The 22334-nt window shown below is 34.6% G+C and overlaps 1 long non-coding RNA gene across 1 annotated transcript in view; it reads left to right on the top strand.

The window, feature by feature from the left end:
- Positions 1-1241: 1241 nt before the first annotated feature.
- The window catches only part of LOC128249768 (uncharacterized), a 38634-nt gene continuing 17541 nt past the window's right edge, over positions 1242-22334 (top strand). Inside the window, exon 1 of the long non-coding RNA XR_008265871.2 lies at positions 1242-1344. This is a non-coding gene — a long non-coding RNA (uncharacterized LOC128249768). The remainder of the gene's footprint in view (positions 1345-22334) is intronic.

The raw sequence follows: 22334 nt of genomic DNA, 5'->3' as shown, positions 1-22334 counted from the left end.
CAGAAAAACTGAGTCCAATTACTGTATCAAACATCGATGACAGTGTTGATCGATTTTTGTATTAGATCAAGTAGAGGAGAGGAAATAGATTTGTTGGAAATAACATCTTGTAACATTCATACGTTTTCAAAGTTCTATAAGGTGACATAAATTTGCTGGAGAATTCCTTGCAGTATTTAATTGCGTCACTTTACATTCTGAGTTCGAATTCCAACGAAGTCACTTCCATCCTACAAGAATTATTTTTGTTTTTCATTGTTTTAACATTGATAAAATAATTATTTTAATCAATATAATCCTCAATGCATCTATGGTATTTAGTTTAAACTTGATTTACTTTCTTCAGAGTGTGAGGCTGTCATGATTGACTTTTGACCAACAACGTCAGTTCCATAGTTTGGTTTACCATCTTGAACTATTATCAACTACATCAACTAATGGGAGAGCTTGTACGTGATTCCTCAACGTGCTAGAAGTAACGGCTAAATATCTCATAGATCACAGGTGCCATTGTCTTAGAAAGGGAAGAGAATATTAGATAATGCTGGCCAAACTACCCTAAAATAGAGTGATAGTCATGGCTGGAATGCTTTTGATCGTAGGTCTATCCTATCAAGGCGGTATTTAGACTAGAAAATATGACTTAGTCTCACCACTAATGGCCTTTGCCAAAAAAAGGCCACTGCATAAATTGGTGCAACTGTGTTTAGCTTTTTATCCGTGCGGGGTACGTCCTATCAGCGTTGAGCACCTCCTGTCAGCACTGAGCACCTCCTGTCAGCACTGAGCACGTTCTATCGGCGTTGAACACTGAGTACGTCTTCAAAGAGCCGATTCACAGTAAATCGTGTTGAACGGGAGAAGCGGAGAAGCTAACTTTCTCCTATCTTTGATTGAAGAAACACTGACTTGAACTTTTAATAATCACTATAGTCATATATATTCCCTGCTTACTATACCCGAACACCCTCATTTTCATACCACTACTACTACTACTACTACTACTACTACTACTACTACTACTACTACTACTACACAGGCTTCAACGATTCATTTAATACAATAAAAAAAGTGGATACATCTGTTCGCTTGCATCATCATCATCATCACTGTTATCACTATTAAAGCTATTAGTAACACTATCACCGCTGTCAATCTCCCCACCGCAACCATTACTAATACCGCTACTCCTCCACCATTACACATCTATGATATGATCTTTCAATGTGTGAAATACCAGATAATCGTGTCGGCTGCTAAAATGGTGGATTGCAGCAAACGTCAGCCATGAATATTAGAAGATAACAAAAGTTGGTTGAATCACAGGATATCTGCATATTAAAGGTAGACACTTTATACTTGGTGTGTGTGTGTGTGTGTGAGAGAGAGAGAGAGAGAGAGAGAGAGAGAGAGAGAGTATGCGTGTGTGTGCATGTGCATATGTGTGCGCGTGCGAGTATGTGTGTGTCTTCGAGCTTGTTATGAGAGTCTGTTTATGTGTGTATATGCATATGTCTATGTGTGTGTATGTGCGTATATATGTGTGTATATGCTTATAGGTATATATATAATCATATACTGTATATATATATGATATATATATATATATATATATATATATATATATATATATATATATATATATATACATATATCATATACTGTATATATATGCATATGCACATATAAACGCGCATATAAACGCGCAAATACACGTAGTCACACAGAAACACACACACACACACACACACACACACACACACACATACAAAATGTACTTTCCTGCTACTCAGAGCAATTTTTTATTTCCCCTCAAAATATTAGTAAATAAGCTATTATACTCACGAGTCGAATGTAATAACTGATCCGCAGACTTTTGCTATCGCTACCCCACGAGAAGGACAGGGTCAAGCAACTTGGTGATTGCTTTCTTCTGTGAAAGAATTTTTGCCCCAAAATGTTTAAGCTTTTTCATTTTTGCAGTCCATGCGCCGTTAGATCGAGAGCAGATGAAGAGATTAGGGTGATCGTAGTTTTTGTGGGGTTTCAACGACCAGAACTAGGCAGCCTCCTTCTGTAGGGGATATGATTTTTAGAATTTTAGTTACTGTTTTTCTTTTGTTTACACGTTTTACTCCCACTTTATCTGTACCGTAGTGTCCTGTTACGTCCCCAATGTTTTTATGTGAACCCTCAGCAGTTAATAAAGAAAACATTATTATTATTATTATTATTATTATTATTATTATTATTATTATTATTATTATTATTATTATTATGGCCGCCATACTAGGAAGATATAAAAAGCTGGAACTTCGTGAGTTTTGAGTGTTTAATCAAGCGTTTCAGCCGGTTGCAACCGATTCACTCAAACATTGTTGTATAACTGTTTAGCTTGTATTGTCTGGATCGAGGTGGTGACATATCTGTATAATTACACCACACTCCTCTTGGGGGTTGTACCCCTGTCATATATCCTTTGCATTTTTTCCAGTTTTCAAAATATGTCGGAATACGACAAAATATTAATAATAGATGGAGAGCAACGTTCTGTTGACACAGTTTTAACACCGAACACAGCTGCGGCTGGCGTTGACAGAATTTCGTCTTGTTTCTATAACGGCTGTAACAAATGTCGCTCTACTCGATGCTGGTTCAAATACAACATTTATTAAACATTATTAAACATTTATTAAACATTTATTAAACATTATATTAACATCACCGTAACATCGGTCACTGCACCGATTAATACAAAGAACACTTTGACTACAACATTTGGCTTCTTCTTTCGTTATTCTTATTTTTCTTTTGTTCCTTTCTAGGATCTTTTACTGAAATTTGTAACCTTGGGTTCTAAAGTAATTATAATTGCTTAATTGACATTTCTACCAATATTGATATTCTCACTATTCCATATAAAATATATTTTTGAAAATATACTATTGAAATTTTATCTTCTGATTAGTTCAACATCTGTCCAGTCGATTAGAGACCCCAGATATCTTTATTAATATTGCTATCATTTGTTTCTCCCTCTTCCACTCCTTCATTACCGACTCTAAATTGATATCCTATTTCTATTGCTATAACATCTGTAGTTGAGTAACTCCATATTTCCAAATTATGACTTGGAACACTCGTACTTCAGCTCCACCTTTTCGTCTTCCTCCATATCAATTCTAGTCTCCCGAGGCATTGCAATATCAATTATTTCCTCTTACTAGTATCGTTGGTGATGTTGTAGTTATAATAATAATAATAATTATTATTATTATTATTATTATTATTATTATTATTATTATTATTATTATTATTATTATTATTATTATTATTATTATTTTATGTTTGACTTTTGCTTTGCATTTGTACAAGTTTTATTATTATTATTATCATTATTATTATTATTATTATTATTATTATCATTATTATTATTATTATTATTATTATCATTATTATTATTATTGAAACTATTTGCTAAAATATTGCTAGTGGCTATAAAAGTTATAAACTATCATTATCGTCCATACAAACACACACGCACACACACACACACACACACACACACACACACACACAGAGTCCTAGCAATTTCTTAACGCCTTACTGCTTCTTTTTCAATCATCCTCTGTCGTCGCTTCGCGCATTTTTTCTCGTTTCTCTTCTCTCTTCCTCCTCTCCATATTGTTCACTAAGATTTTTATATCTCGTCCACCATTTTGTGTTCTTCACATCCCTTGTTTATGGACATAAGTGTATGTGTGTGTGTATGTGCGTATGTGTAATACACACATGTTAATATATATATATATATATATATATATATATATATATATATATATATATATATATATATATATATATACACGAACAAACACACACACGCACACATTTATATATATACATACACTCACATTCATAGACATGCAGTCATAAACATCACCGCACAAACACACAAAGAGGTACACATAGCTATCGTCATATGTATTCATTCTCGTTGGAATGTTATGGAAGAAAACAACCCAGATATAATGCGAAAATAAATAGATCTAAATATAAAAATCTATTTTCTCTGCATATTCTTCTAACACGTTTTTACTTATTTTGCGGGTCTTTTATTTATATGATAGAAAATTATGATTTCCAATTAGAGATTGTGCTTATTAATCAGTCAAGCATGCTAATCTATTTAATTTACCAATTAACAGTTGCTATCTGAATATCTTCACACTACTTTGCTAGCACGCAGAGTGGCAGTTTTATCACGCAAACTGTTATAATATTGTCAGATATTTCAGAAGCGGACATAACAGTGAGGATAGAATAACACATTGTTGGTTATGGCCGCAAAAATAGAAATCAACAAAAGAAAACTAAAAGAAAAGAAAATAACAAGAATACGAGAAGTATTGGAATTAAATTTCCAGCATTAATTCTCAAGATGGAAAGAATTACAATATTAACAATAACACAAGATTTTTTAAAAAATAATTGGTGCTCGTTAATCATTTCAGTGTTGCAACCTAGTTCTTCATCAAATTTATGCTGTTAAAAAAACAAATCAGATACAAATCAGAAGCACGAACGTTTTATTTGAATTTACGTAATATCTAAACATAATAATAGAAATAGGACAGCCACTGGAGGAGAGTCAATACATCGAAAATCCAGGATGCGTTCTCAAAAACGACAAACCATTTTTCAATATCAAGTTAGCCATACAATTTGTTAAATCCCTCCTACAGAAAAAAAAAACAATGGTTTTATATTTGACTTGGCTGAGAGCTGAATTTTCTTTGAAATTTTGAAGGTGTTCTTATATACCTCTGTTGTTCGGGCCCTCCTTTAACAGTTCCATCATCTGCTGTGTGTCCATAGCATAGACATTTATCAATTCACCTTACTGTAAATATTGTTGTTAAGTGTGTCGTAGAAATAAAGTCCGCTGGAGTGACATAGTGTTGTAGTACAATCTACCTGACGAATATCAAGTTATTAAGAGTCCTTGGAACATAATCTTGAATAAGTATCAACTTCCATAATTTAGTGTTGCTTCATAAAAAAGAAGACCTATTCCAACTGCTTACTTCTTGGAAAGTTGAGATAAAAATTACCACACATCGATTATTAAATAGAGCTGTTCATTCATACAAGTAAATTGGGATACTTACACAAAATTCAGGTGAGGAGTGAATTTCACTATTTCCTCTGATACTTCATCCCAGACTCCCACTCCATCCTTACATTATATTGATCCATATGTTGAATGTGCTTATCGTTAAGAAATTTCCGACTGGTAAGCTGTGGAGGAAAATACCCCAAAAAACTGGCAGATAACCACCTTGATCACGTGAATCAGTGAATCGGCTACGAAATTCCATCCTTTCTGAGCCAGAATGGATACAGAGAGCTACTTTGACTACTTTCAGTGCCATCATCGTACTCTGACGATCGTCAGCGACGAACGTAAAAAGGAAACCATGATATATTGGAGCTCAAAATGTATTGCTATATAATCAACAGAAAAATAAAATTATATGCTAAATTATTCTTCTATATTTAATACAATCGCGAGCCTTTATTATGTTTTTATAGAGATAAAGAGAACTAACTTTCAAAAAATATTCAAAACAATACGTACAGGACTTCCTGCAGGGCAAAACACTTAGACATAATAGAAAATGTTTTAACATTAAAAGCCTCTCGCAAAACTGCTGCTCTTTCTTAACTTGTCTAGATTTATCTCCAAGCTATAACTATTGATGCCATTGCATAATATTCAATATATATTTTAGCAAAACTTTCTCGCGGGGGTTAAATAATATCAGATAGGTCAACTAAACATCTTCATACATCTATGTTTCTCTCTCCTCCTCTCATTATATATGTATAAAGAAAGAGAAAGGGAGGGAGAAGCCAAACACACACACACAGAGCGAGAGAGAAAGGATGTGAGAGAGAGACAGACAGAAAAAGGGAGGAAGGGGGAGAGGGAGAGAGAGAGAAAGTTAACTGGATAGATTTCGATATGCATCGGACAGTGTAATGGAAGTAGACTGCATCCATTAAACTACTACAAAGTAATAATGATAATGGTTTCTCATTTTGGTACGAAGCCAGCAATTTTGAGGTAGGACCTTAGTTGATACAATTGATTCTGATACTTGACTGGTACTTTATTTTATCGACCCCAGACAGATGAAATGCAAAGTTGCCTTCTTTGGGATTTGAACTCGTAATGTAAAGACTCGGAATTAATACACTAAGGCTTTTTTGCCGATGATCTAACGATTCTACCAATCCATGCCCTCCAAAATAATAATTCTATCTCTTTCCTACGACAATGCATTTGCACAAATACGCATCATATGAAGTTACAAAACGTTTAAGGAAGCATAGAACACACGAGCACATATCCCAACATATCGCATCATGTATTTAAACAAACTAAGCCTTTAATATACAAAACCAAATAAAAGCGATCCCTCTTCAAAGGGTGAGTAGCCACCATTCACATATTATCAGAACACTCACCTTCAGCTCCTTCTAACTTGGTTCACTTAATTTACTCTGAGTATCTTTGGTTTTATCTAAACTGTGAATGTTCCACATCTTCTGAGCCGCATTTAATGCTGTCGAGGGACAGTTTCCAACAAGCATCTTTCCTCCGCGGCTCCTGCTTTCCGCTGTTGCCATCCCCTCAATCATCACAGTTTCTGTCAATCAATTTCGATTACAGTAAAGTTCTGGCACCACATAGTGTGTTGAGAAATTCGCGAGGGACTTCCAGCCAGCCATCTACATGCTCTCTCTCTCTCTCTCTCTCTCTCTCTCTCTCTCTCTCTCTCTCTGAGTAGAAGGCTTTCAGTTGTCACTCCCAAACACATAGCAACTGGGTCTTCTCCGTTGAATAACCATTTTCATTAACTTTGCCACTCTCACCATTGCTCACACCTCCAAGATAGCCTTCAGGTCCTCAGACGTCACCAAGATCTAGATATTCATGCAGATTTCACAGAACGATTCGTTGCGACCGATTACCTCAGCGCTCAACTCTGTCAGATGCTTATGTATTGCGGCACCTAAGTGAATAACGCACTATCTCTGACTGTTTCCTCACTTCGCCCTCACTCTTAAAAACAAGGTACATTAATTGCACATACAATAACACATACAGATGGAGACTAAAATAATACCAGAATCATTTGATGTAATAAAACTAATGTAGTTTATACGAACACATGTCTTCATTGCCACACGAAATATCTTGGGTAAATATAATGATGTAGAAATAATTAAACTGAATATATATTTAGATACACTTTAGGAATAGAGACAAGAGTACAACACACATACGCATGCACGCATACACAAACGCATGCACCCACACATACACGCATACACACACAGACACACACACACACACACACACACACATACACACACAATTACACGCACATGAAAAAACGGTTGATAATGGAAAGAGATATTATAGAGGCATTAGATTAATTCTTACGACAGAGCTAAATGCTCGAAATAGATAATATTGGTTGTTCCAGTAGTAATATTTTAGATAGAGAGATAGTGAGAGAGAGAGAGAGAGAGAGAAAGAGAGAAAGAGGTGGGGAGAGAGGAAGAGATTTGATAACAGTGCAGGTGACGAAAAAAATAAAAGGATTGTGACAGACTGACAGACTAACAGGATAGGTCGATCGACAGAACAGACTGCCAGAAAGATACATACATACATACATACATACATACATACATACATACGTACATACATAGGTTTGTATTTGAGAGAATAAAATGTGCTTAGTTTATCTAATAATAAAGAGTAAAAGGAAGGTGAGAAATCTGATAACACTCCAGGTGATGACAGCTAAGTTAAGTAACTTCCGTAATAGCTTCAGTTTGTTTCCTGACACGTGTTTTATGTAATGCAAAAAATGAAAACAGAAAAATAGACGAACCAATTCTTTTAGCGCCGAAATAGTGTATCATGACGATGCTATAAATTCCATATAGTAGTGGTATAAACAACCGACACAGTCACGGGTGGACGATTTTGTATATTGGACGTCAACATGAAATGTTATATTTTGATGCTGTGTAGAGTTGAGGAGCGATCAATTCATGTGTGTCGTTGTATCGAGGGAACACTTTGATATAAACTGTTTTATTTCCACACTGTTTTTATTTCCACACCAACGATAAACAATATGACTGTCACTAATAGACACTATTGAGATCAGTTGATGAAAAATTGTTAAAATTGCTGTTAATAGAAATATTGTGTTCAAATCACCATAAACGATAGAGAAGGTTAGTTGGTCTGATGTATGGGAGAGGTACAACGTGGAACTATATTCTTTTCTACTCTAGGCACAAGGCCCGAAAATTTGGGGCGGGACCAGTCGATTAGATCGATCCCAGTACGCAACTGCTACTTAGTTTATCAACCCCGAAAGGATGAAAGACAAAGTCACCTCGGCGGAATTTGAACTCAGAACATAAAGACAGACGAAATACCGCTAAGTATTTCGCCCGGCGTGAACGTGGAACTACATTGTTTAACTGTTGCTGCTCAATGAATTATGGAACTCCATTCACAGAGTACATTGCTAACAGATATTTCTTTATTTTTAAATAATTTAACCTAAGCTCCCTCATCCACCACCGTCTTCTAAACCGACACTTCGTTCGTATATGGAATAATTCGTTGGGTCTGTCTGTAATTAAATTTGTTAGAATAAGAGATCTGTCATTGCCATGATTTGCAGCCAATAGGAAATAACAGATTTTCGAACACCCACCCATCATCTCTAACAATATAAATCAAACTTTGGCCTTCCGCGTGATGCCGCCAACTTCACACAAGAGGACTTTCAAAGTAATTATTAAATCAAATGTAGCGACATATTCATATTTACTCACAGTATACTAACAATGTGAACCTGTAGGATGGAATGCCAAGTCATTTAACATCTCATGCATTACCTTCTGTTAAATAAACCGTGTAATGTTTGGTAGAACACTAATCCAGGGCTGAACTTGATCAAACCAATTCATCATAAATAGAAAATGAAATGTTGATATGTTGTCCAGTAAATAATTGACTCCACGCAATATTCAACAAATATCCATTGAATTAAATATATTGTCGGAATTAGCTTTGGTTTTTCTCACTTTAGAGTTGGAAACTCAATGGAAGTAGCTCTTTCATTCCTCCCCGCAAACTTCTGTTTTTGTTAAAGACAGAAGCAACACAAAACAAAACTGATTGTGGTAGAATTTGAACTTGTATAAAGAAAAAGGATTAACTCTACTTTTTTTCTTCGTTATATTTCAATAAAAAAACGACCATGCTTGTTATATGATCGTGCTGAAGATCTGACATCAAATCTTGGAACTTTGTTGTAGTGTTTGCATTTATGTGCAATAGTTAAGAAAATCAAACAAATAACAAACAAACAGACATTGAGGAGCGGCTGATAATAACCTGACAAGTAGAGAGCAAGTAGACAAGAAGACATTGAGTAAAGTGTCCAGTAGGTTCTATTTCCCGGAATTACTAAAGGAAATGCAATTTATTGATTAAAATAGGACGTGAAGCTTTTATAACATTCGTAAAGTATTTTAATAAAGCAGAGGACAATAGGCTAACTTTTGAATATATAATAAACTAGTGTATTGAAGGAGAAAGGGCGCTTTTCATGCTAAAGTAGTTTGACATTTATGCATCGGACTCTCGGATTTCAAGTAAACGAACAAGAAATGAACGGTGTATTCTTGATGTTTGGAAGAGAATCTTTTGAAAACAATCCGAATGAATTTATTTTTATACAGAATTGCATTTATTGAATTCTTTCAAACATTTCTGTTGTCTCTGTGTTCTAAGATGTTTGAAATCAGAAAAGTGCTGGTCGTTTCTGTTGATTCTATCTTGATATAAGCACCGAAATAAAGGTATATCAGCCGAAACGTTGTGTTAGCAACAAACAAGCTGAGGACAAATATCCGTCAAATGTAAATAATGTAGCAGTATTCTTGTTTCAGTGGGGTACTACCACCCGCTTTAGAGTACTTCAGTGTTACATTAGAGTACTGTAGTTTTAAATTATAGTGTTCCTGTTCACATAAAAGTACTCCTGTCTCACATTAGAGTACAACTACCAATTTATGTGGAACGGTTCTGCTACCTGTACAATCATAACAAAGATCATTAAAGTAAGTTACCTGCTATTTTGAATGATTAACACAAGAATACTTAAGAGCACCTTTAGATGATCCAAGCTTCAATTATTTTCATTCCATTAATTACGTTTTGTCTTAATTATTGTATGTTTTTATATAAATTTCTTTTGATTCTCTGTCGTTAATCCTTATCCACTTAACCCTACCGTCGTTTCTATGTATTTTGTCCTATCCACTCGCACATCTTTATAACCTAGTAAATAAGGAAAGAAAGCATAAGAGTGGAATATGAGAGGAAAAGGATAGAGTTTTAGGATGGAGAGGATAGAATTAGAGAGGCAACCTGATAAAATATCAGTGGTACATAGAATGAGTGAATGATAGAGAACTTGTAAGAGGGAGAGAGACAGAGAGAGACAGAGATACAGACAGACAGACAGACAGACAGACAGACAGACAGACAGACAGACAGACAGAAAGAAAGAAAGATGTAATGAAGTATGTGACTGAATCAATGAAAATAATGAATGATATTGAAAGTGTACGAACGAGAAGAGAGTAGAGAGGTAAGTTTTCAAATATACAGCAGTTAATTACGTATGAAAGGGACGAAAGATCGTCAGTCTTTAAGAAACTGCTTGACTTTGGGCAGCAGGAGGAAGGCAAAGGTTATCACTATGCCTGATGTGAATTGAAGAGAAGAAGATCTTGCAAAAAGAGACACAAGAAACAAAGCATGGCTTGAGATGAAAAAAAGGAAAAGAATAACTAAAAGAGAACAAAATAAAACACAGGAAAATATAGAGCAAGGATTGAAGCAAACGCTTAAAGAAAAGGCGGCAAAAATAAAGCCATTTCTGACTTGTATTCAACTAGTAGCAGATACAATTATAAACACACAGTTGTCATAACAGTGAACATGTTAACAAAGCAATTATGATACAGATAGTTGAGCGGGGTGGTTCTTTCAAATTCATTCGGTGTGAAACCACATAACAATAATAATTTCATCACAAACCTACTCCAAGTGACTACACTAAAAATTACCTTAATAAATAGATGTACTGTGGGAGAAACATTCATGTTATCCTGTGGTCTTTCAATGTTTTCAGTTCAGCTTTCAGGGTAGACAACATTGTCTTTCATCGTTACAGAATCAATAAATTTATTCAGTTTTTCCCCCATATCCCACAAAACATTTGTGTATATGTCTTAATATAAAATGTCGATATTGGCTTTTGATATTAGGACAACGACCGAGAATTTCGAACAAAGGTACATTGTTGCGATGGAGAGATTTGAACTCAAAATAGAAAATGATATTTCAAAATATTACAAGGAATTTAATCCGGGACACTAACCCTTTATCGTTCCTAATCTAGCACACTAATACTTTTATCCCTTCTAATCCGACTCAGTTTTTCTCGCTCCATCGCCCTTTAAGAGGCCAAAATAGTTTCTTTTAAACAGCAGTGTAGGGGAGGGGAATACTTTTGAGAGATGAGTGTAATCAAAGAAATTAACACCAACCGTTGACTAGAACTTATTTAAACCAACCCGCAAGGAACAGAAAGCAAATTTGACCGAGGTAGAATTCAAACTCAAAAAAGTATCAAAATTCTCCAGCGAGTTATTGAATCCGCCGCCGCTGCACTTCACAGGTCAATATTAATCACGTATTCAGAGATGTCCTTAATTGCTCAGAGAATCAACAGGAATTGCTGGTTTTGAAACCATACCTAAAACACTTTAACTTGCAAAAGTCGATACCATGTTTCAGGTATTTTTCTCCAATTAAAACTATTGCTGTCAGAAAATCGTTATTGTTCATAAAATCCATTAGTTTTTGCATTCTGGACAACTACTCCATGGCTTACATTAAGGTGTCTAACAATGAAGATGGCTAGCGTTTATTGTATTTCTAAAAGCTACAATGTTGTCAGTCAACAGTGTAGGTCACTAATAGAATGAGAAGACCAAACAACAAATATTTTAGCAGTGAAATATAAACAAATTTAAACCAACAGAATTTGTCTTTAAATAATGGCTACTCTATGTAGCACAATACCGGCATACACTCATAACACACTTGCACACGCGCACACACATTCACCAACACACACCTACACGCACGCATGCGCGCACGCATGCGCGCACGCACACGCGCACAGACGCACATGAGCGGAGGAGAGAGAGAGATGGAATTTACATAAAAGCAAACACGCCTATACTTCCATGGAATATGTAAGGGTATGTGTAAATGTGTATAGCATGAATATAAGCTTACATTATAAGTGTGTATATATCTATGTGCATACATCTCATATCCACCGAAAATGGACTTGAACGCTAGTCGGCCTGAGAGTCTGGCTTCACTGATGGCCACTACATCGACATGTAGTGACAATAAGGCGAACGTACACAGGCTGAAGATGTGTAAAGGTGGGCGTGGTGTGATTACCGTGCGGGGGTGCATCAACAATGAAAGAAGAAATATGGCACAATATTTAGTAAATAGCAAACAAAACCTACTACAATATGCTGCTTATGCAGAAGGATTTACCAAAAATAGGCTTTGAGAGTGCTAATGAATTCCGATCACGAATAGCCAACGAGAGAGAAGAAACTCTACTTCGCATGGAATTACATGATCAGACCTGGAAGCACCATAGAGGTGGCTTAGCAAGAGTGACCTTAAAAAGAAGACTGAAAGCCTAATCCTCGCTACCCAGGATCAGGCATTGAATCGCAACTCAGTGAAAAGGGATACATATACACACAAGTGCAACGAACCTGTGAAGAATGTGTAGGGAAAAGGTTGAAAGCGTGACTCACACTGTTGTGAAAGTCTTGCGCAAAAAGTACAAGCGCAGACACGGCAAGGTAGCCCAAAACCTTCACTGGCTACTATGCTGGAAGTTTGGATACGAGGTAACGGGTTCTTGGTCCCAACAGACATCGGAAAAGGTAATGAACGAAAAGGGGAAGGCAAAAATCCTCTGGGACTTTTGACTTCCAGACAGACAAGATGTTAGACACCGAAGACTGGATATAGTAACATTAGAACTTTTATTGTTGTTCTTGTACTTGTTGATGATGACTTCTGTAAAAGAAAATACAGGAGGATCAGTTAATTATGATTTCATTCAACATGTTCCCCTCTCAGATTCACGTATCTATTGCAACGGTATTTCTGCTTTTCTAAGCCCTGTAAAGGAACTCGAAATGTTAGGTCTCCATCCAGGAATTTTAAGGCACCCTTAAAGCCAGGAATTTTTCAGCACCCCCTCGTTTATACATAGGTGTGTGTGTATATGTGTGTGTATACATACTCACGCGCGAGTGCAGACACACGCCCATACACACACACACACACACACACACACACACACACGAACCATCTACTCAAACGTTCTTGAACACATATATGCATATACAAAAACGAACATACGTATACAAGTCATGATATATGTAGTGATATAACTAAGCAGTAACTTGAATATAGGCACACGAATCAAACGAGCCTCACATATATTTGTGTGCATTATATTTCTTCTCTCCTATATACTTCTTTACTAAATAAATAGTTAAGCGACTGTTACAAGTGAACTGAATGAGGCCAGAATTTGATTAACAAAGCTGGAGGTATTGAATAAAATATCAAAGCTGGAATTTATTCAATAAAATAGATTTCTATTAAATAGAAAACACGTATTCGTGTACGAGCGATAAAGAAATAAAATAAAATCTGTTGGAGACAGTAAACATGGCGGAAATAAAGTTAATGTTTTAAAATGATTAGTCGTGTATATTTAAAAGAGTAACTTTAATTTAATGTTAAATGCCGTATAACTTGCCTTGGATTACGTAAACATAATTGCTATATTTTATTTAGACGATGACATGCAAGTCGATGAATAAGTAGACAACTAAAATTAAATAAAGAAACATAGTTATAATGATTTCAGTACGAACGAAGCACTCGTATATATGATTGATATTAAAAGGATTCAGTCCTATGTAAACGCACAGCAGTAAATAGTTGTACAAAAGACAAATGTTTCGTAATAATGGTGGAGTAAATTCAGGTTTATCGTGGGTTCAGATGTTTAACACGACACTACTACATTCAATTCTATCAAATCTAGTTTCGAATAGGTAAGAAAATAAATACCCTCTGGTCAATATCGATGAATAGCTAATATTACTGTTTCGTGTATCAGTAAAATCAATGTTGACATACATAATGTAACCAAACAAGAAATTCTAATATTACATCCTATTGATGGTGTTTGATATAATTTAATTTTGATGAAAAAAGGTGGGGATATAACTCTGAAATCTTAAAATAAATTCAAAATAGAATATGGAATATTTGCAATAAGGAATAAGTGTTATTTTTGCAGCGGGATGACAGTTCTAGGCATTTCATGCCCTCATCCGTGAGAGGAACAGGTCGCGGTCTCAAAACGACGAAAATATTTTGATAATTTAAATTTAAACGTTGAAGTGAATCTGACGGTTTTTGTGTGTTATTTTAAATGGCTTATAAACACCTTCTACGCTGCAAAATATTTTCTTCTGTGGCAAATTGACATTTAGGATAATGTTTATAGAAATCGCCTCAGTAATCTCTTCTCTCTCTGTTTCCCAATCCTTCGGTTCTCCGTCTCTTTAAATCCCTCTATGTATGTATGTATGTATGTATGTATGTATGTATGTATGTATGTATGTATGTATGTATCTATCTATCTATTTATCTATCTATCTAGTCTTAACTTTCTATGTGTGTTTGTGTGTGTGTGTATATGTATATTATTGTGTATATATATATACAGACATGTATATGTATATATATTATATTCACACACACACACACACACACACATATATATATATATATATATATATATATATATATATATATATATATATATATATATATATATATATATATATATATAAAGTGGAGAAGTAAGCAACAATGCGCTTTACAGACGCTGCAATGATACTTCAATGATTCCCTAAAATATCTCGTTTTTTTATCTCATTTATCTAACAACAACAACAGCAATTACTACTTCTACTACTACTACTACTGCTGCTGCTGCTGCTGCTGCTAGTAGTTACAATAATGAATTCATTTTCGATATAATCGTAATTTGTTTCAATTGTTGAATTATAGTAATGTTTTGCGAAACAAGACAAACAACAAAAGTCTTTTAATCCATTCATGTCTATTGTAGCAACAAAAGAAGACACCCATAACGTATAAATGGTTTCTTTTTATATAAGAACGAACTTTTCGAAAATATATTTATGATGAACAAATCTATATATTTCTGTTATATATATATATACATATATATATATATATATATATATATATATATATATATATATATATATATATATATATATATATAAAGAATTAGAAATGTATTTTTGCAATGTTTGTATTATCTATTTTTGAAGTAATTCCGTTAGAAATGGTAGGAAGAATCTTGTTTAGCATAAAAAAATGTGAGCCACTAATAATCCAAATAATTCTGGGATGTATTATAAAATGGAATTTTTGTGATGTTGATATCGTTTTACCGTAGAGTAGCCCTGATCAAACAGACTTATGGTCAAAACCATTACAGTCTTGACTAATCCATATTTTTTTTTTTTATTCTAGACATTGTGTGTTCAGGACTACACAATCGAATTTGCTATTTTTTAAAAAGATGTTTGTCTGATTTGAGAAAGACTTGCCTACTATATCTAACAGGATAAGCGATTGCGCAGAGGCTACCTCGTTGGCGTCTACCAGAAATAATTACAGAAGGTATTAGTGCTTAATGTCTGAAGATAATCAGACAAAGACATATCAACAAATATGATAGCATATCTGCTCCGTTAATGTCGAGGTTGCATTTCAGATTATGTAGGAGTTTATATAAATATGCGAGTCAGCTACATTAGAACCGAGAGAACGTCGTAGAAAGGGTGGAGAACAATTAAACTAATCCCCTAAGATTATTGTGAAATATGACCTATAAACTTTGTAATGGAATTATACCTTCTCGGATAATGAAATGTTTACAGATATGTTTAACGGAAAATATAGAAAAAGTAATTGTGAAAGAAAATATATCACTGGTAAAAATTTGAAGTATTGAGTTCTGTAAAGAAATTTTTCAGGCGAGTCTCTAAATTTTTGTAATATGCAAAATTTTCGTAACTTTAGGACTATGGATGGGAAGGGATGAGTGAATAAGAAAAGGTAGGTGTTATATATTTATCTGTTCATAGATGAAACTTTGAAAACACAACGTAGATCAAATAGTACCTTTAGTAAAAATAGTACATGGAAATAAATTTGAGATGAAAAGATTGAGAAGAATGATGAATGAAATGCGGGAAAATGTTGTGATTATTGTGAAGTAATACGATACCATTAGCAGATAAGGAAATCATATAAGAGGCAAGCAATGGAGGCTATAAATACCTTTTAGTCACGATACAAATAAAAACATTGAACTATAAACATTGAGAATATAAATTACGACGATAGACCAGGCGAAAGAAAAAGCAACAGAAAAAAAAACATACAAAAAAGAAGCCAAGCATACCTCTTAGAATATCGACCAACAAAAGATGAATTACAGCAACGAAAATATGAACATTACTGAAAATGAGAAAGATCTAAGAGTAGAAAGATCTAAAGATAGAAATTTTGTATATAACAATAATCTAAACGTGGAAATACTTGAATAATTGAAATGAATAAATAGATTTTTCTATGGATTAGCGAAGTATCCCACCAAAGATGAAACTTATGGATAAAATAGCAACGAGCAATAAAAAAAAATCATTGTTGGAAGTAGATGGAAACATAACTACGATCAGGTTATCTCAACTAATTTATACAGCAGCAGTTGCAGCATTTTTGTCACAGAACAGCTAGTATCGTTTCAAAACGTCATGAAAAGCCAGGCAAATGATGTGGAAGACAAACGAAGAGAGAAATAAACAAAAGATTTCCCAATCCTTAATGAAATCATCAACAAGGAAAAGACATAAAGGAGGAGGAAGAGGACAGAGAGAGAGAGAGAGAGAGAGAGAGAGGCGGGGATTGACAAATGTTCTAGAATTATCCCATAAAAGTGAAGTACCCAAATTCAAAGAACAAGAGATTCTTGCTAAACCACAAATTATCCGTCAAAAATGTGAATTCATTTTCTCTCAATAAAACGAACACTTTGACTCCATTACCTCCTCCAAACCAACCAAGAATTAAGTAAAAATAAACAGGAACTAAATACAGCGCCATTAACTAAATAATTAACAAACTATTTCTTAATTAGGTGAAAAGTAATTCAATTTGGAAGAAAGAATAATAAATTATTCCGACCCGGCACTTGATTGGTTTTATTTTATTGACTCCAGAAAGACGGAATTTGAACTCGGAACATAAACAAATATAAGTAAATTCCTTCAGTAATTTTATCTGGAACTACAAATGCTGACTCCACAACATTTGCCGCAAGGTAAACTTGATGAGCGAGACATTTATAGAAGAGTAATATCATGTTAGATAAAGAATCAATCCGGAGCCAATCTTAAAAATACTTCTTTGCCACAATGGTAGGAATAAATGAACTAAGGCAAGGTACAATTCACATAAAAAGACGTTAGTAAGGAATATTATAATGTATTTATGTTAATACCTAAAACTAAGTCAAATATTTAAAAAAAGTAGTAAATGTATAGTAATATTATGTTTATAATATTCACAAGTTGAAGCTAAGTGAATTAGCAGGACGAGACAGAAAAAACAATAATGAGTGCCTTATGCAATATTTACTGCCAGACTAGAATAATATGGAGAATAAAGGGTAAATAATATTAATAGACAGAAAACTTGAATAAAAAATACATTTGATTCTGTATTTAGAGGGTCTAAGAGATATAAATAGAGGTTTAGGGAAGTGATAACTGTCGAGAAGATAGAGAAATAACAAACTGACAATTATATAAGAAAATCTTTTGCTAAGATGTTGCAAGAAGATACTCCAGCATGGGCAATACCTCGCAAACCAAAGCGGATTAGAATAAAAACTCAGCAAAGAAGAGTACAGGATCAAAAACTGAGACAAAAGATTTTTGATTGAGGTGTTAAAATACTAAAAACAAAGTAGATTATAGTAACTACAGACTGTGTAGTGGTGGTGGTTGTGGTGGGTGTAACGAAGGAATTACATTGATCACACACACACACACACACAGATCAGAGTCGTCAGTGTCATAACGTGGAAATGATGGCAGTAATTAAGAAATAATCTCAGGATTGAGGTGGTTGAAATCTTCAGCAGAAAATGTCTATGACAAAGACAAAATGAACAAATTTGAGTGATGCCAGTTTATAAAACACAAGTTAAGACAAATTGTTTCGATCTTATTGTCGAAGGCCATCAAGAAGAGAAATATTTCCTAATCGATGTTTCAGTTCCAATAAACAACGGCGTCTATAATGATGATGACAGAAATATTGGTTTCCAATTTTGGCACAAGGCCAGCAAGTTCAGGCTTGTTGGTAAGTCGGTTACATCGATCCCACTAATTAACTGGTACTTATTTTATCGACACGGAAAGTATGAAAGGCAAAGTCGACCTCGGCGGAATTTGAACTCGGAACGTAAAGACAGACGAAATGTAGCTAAGCACTTTGCCTTGTATGCTTACGATTCTGCCAGTCAGCCGTCTTCTGAACGCTAGAAATATTAATATATTTGTTGTTTGTGCCTTTAGACAGTTTTGATCAAAGATCCAGTTGTGACCACTCCATCTGGTATTCTGATATAGAGTATTTAGACCTCTCTATTAATTAGACAAAATGGAAAGATAATGAAATTGTTAAGTATTCTGGCAATCATTGTCATTATTAACAATCGATTTAAAGCTGTTGAGATGAATTATTTTAAGATCAATGCTACACAAATGTAAAAAAAAAAAGCCTTTTATGAGAAGAAATAAAAGAAACAATGAGAACTAACAATATCCCTTGAATTTTACTGGTACTGACATGATGGAATATATCAGGTCAAGTTTTACTTGTTATTGGTACTATGTAATCCTGTACAACCTGTCCCATTTCAAGTTTGTCGGTGACAAAATCGCCCTCCACCAAAAATGTACATACAGTGTAGCAGTTGAGGCAGATGTGAGAACCCGGCAGAATTAATAATAAAATCTGACAAAGGGCGTACGAAGCTCTCACGTTTGAGGAAAATTGTGTCACTTAGTTTTTTGCTGTGTACTTAAGGTTTACTTAAATTATAGATTTTGGATAAATGTTTTGCGGCCTACGAAGAAGCCTTTTAATGATTTTCATATCATTTTAGCTTTTTAACGTCTCGGTTTGATTTATTTCCGTTTACTCCTTCCTTCTATGTAAAATACTAAATAATTGCAAAATACAAAAGCCCTTGTCACTGACAAAACACTCTCTTTAAGATAGTGTGTTAGCACTAACACCATTGGTATGTTGGTTCAGGAGTAGAAATTATATAATTCTGGAGTAAATACCTTGAAGTATTTATTTTCACCCCTCTATATTCTGAGCTCAATTCTTATCAATATCGACTTTGCTTCACCATCTCTAGTATCGATTGAATAACTATTGGTCGTATCCCAGATAGCTTCAGTCAATTATACATCTATGCGACCAAATTTATTCACCCGCCGGCATCCCATATGATAAACCACAATATATGGTAGTTAGATACAGACGTAGAATATAAGTAACACTGGATCCGTGTTTCGCAGCTGTATTGAAGACTGTGTGGCAGTTCATTCAAGCAGCTTGGACTTGAGGTAAATAACACCAATAATTGCCTACACGCATTATGCAAGTAGATTCTTCTGTATTTGAAGTTTCTCATATACATATGTTATACACACACACACACACACACACACACACACACACACACACACACACACGTACTGAGGAAAGAGTATTCAATACCAATAGCTGAGTAACAATATTTATTGTCTCATTAATGATTGATAAATTAGGGTCAATAGCTCATGCTGATATCCTAGGATTCCTGTCTGTAGAACTGGTCAGTCGACATTCTTTCAGATCTCTCACTGGCTGAAGGAATGTTAGTTGACCAACTACACTGACAGCGAACTCGCGGCATTACAATGAGATCTTCACTATAATAGACATAATCTGTCTGTTGGCATTTCTTTCCCTCTCTCTCTCTCTCTCTCTCTCTCTCTCTCTCTCTCTCTCTCTCTCTCTCTGTTCGTCCGTCTCCTTCTCTTTATCTTTCTCTCTTTCCCCTCCCCTTTTGTTTTTCACTCACCCACCCACCCCTCTCTATCTCAGCACACACACACGCCCGCTTTCATATGCATATTTTTCTTATCAAATAGGATTCTTCAAAATCAAAAGAAGTCCAACTGTTTTGGTGGAAGTGGAAGAGTTTGATTGTCAAACTAATCCTGTTGTAAGTTTTCTAAGATTATGCAGGGATTAAATAATAGAAAAGGATTTAAAGTGTTATAGCTGTGTTTCTGTTGCTATTTGTCGTTTCTGCATTTGAAATATTTGTAAAAATTACACAACGCTATAACAATAGTTTTCCATTCAGAGATCGTAAAGTAAATTATTTGCATATGTGTGTATGTGTGTGTTTGTGTTTATAGGTGTGTGTACGCATGTGCATATGTATGTGTGTGCGTGTTTGTAGCTGTATGTATGTACGTATGTGCATGAGAGACAGAGGGAGAGTATATAATAAAGAAGTGTATAAACATTGGTGTATGCAAACAAGAAACAATGTACTTAGTTAAAAAAAAAAGGACAATGATATAAGATTTAATTGAAGCTAAATCTCCAGTCTTACACACACACCCCACCGGCAAAGGAATGGAGTTGGAACTCAGTTGTAACCGTGATGTCTTGGTTTCAGTTAAATAACGTGTGTGTGTGCGTGTGTGTGTGTGTGTGTGTGTGTGTGTGTGTGTGTGTGTGTGTGTGTGTGTATCAGATGAAGCTATTGATGTAGAATGGTGATAAACTCGTTACTCGTCAAATCCACCTTGCAGTTTTGATTTGAGGTTAAACCAACTGCCTGGGACGAGATTCTCCGACGGTCGTTGTCAATTAGCTGGACAGGATAGTGTTTCAATGTTCAAACGTCTGCTGCTGCTGATCTATTTTATGGATTCAATGTTGCCATCTGGGTTCGAGTTCACATTAAAGCTATTCTCAATATTCCTGACGTCATCAGAGTATCTCAACTCCTCCCCTTAATTGATGTATCTATCAGCAAAGAAGAGATGTTGTTGCGTCCCATAGGTTATGAGTTAAAACCCAGTGAGGTCTACTTGGCATAGAAACCGGTACCAGTAATATACTAAGATTGCTATGGTTATCCTCGATATAACTATCAACATTGCAATGATGAGAGCGTTAAGTTGTTAGAAATATTTGAGCACCGGACTAAGTCTTTTTCGAAGACTTCAGTTACATTGGCCCCTGGTGGATAAAGAGCTCCTCATGTAATGAGATTGACTCCTTTGCTTCTTTTTTTTCAATCTTTTAATAAAAGCTAAAACCATTTTCTTGCTGTGGCAAGTAGTACAAGTAATTTAAATAGCCGCGATATAATAGTGGAACATATTTTGATGACTTCAGGCAAATAAAATGAGATTTGAACTAAACCTAGACGTACAAATAATTTTTATTTTGTATCTCTTGAGTTTTAGTTCAAATTTTGGTTATTTTCAGAAAACTAAATATTCTAACTACATCATATATTACATTCATATAGAATATCTTTGTATCTGTATACATTCTTCAAATTGTAAAAGAAAACAGAAATTTTGAACATGACAATGAATTATTATATTTTCAAAAGATTCTAAATTGCATTGAAAGAAAGAAAAAATGCAAACCATTCATTTAATCAGAAGTGCTATTCCCTGATAGGTGTTTTTAAATAGCGTTTAAATTGTAGTTTATATTATTTCATATCCTACGGAGAAAATTGCTTCTTTACTGTAAGACTAGAGTTGGATCATTGTTTTTCTGTTTAAACCAAACTCCCACCAGATTTAGAATTACTTGGCTTAAT

Source organism: Octopus bimaculoides, chromosome 18 (genome assembly GCF_046866305.1).
Source record: "Octopus bimaculoides isolate indiv1 chromosome 18, ASM4686630v1, whole genome shotgun sequence".
In the NCBI taxonomy this organism is placed as follows: domain Eukaryota; kingdom Metazoa; phylum Mollusca; class Cephalopoda; order Octopoda; family Octopodidae; genus Octopus; species Octopus bimaculoides.
Note: the sequence above shows the minus strand (reverse complement) of the source record. Positions and strands in the feature narration are given on the sequence as shown.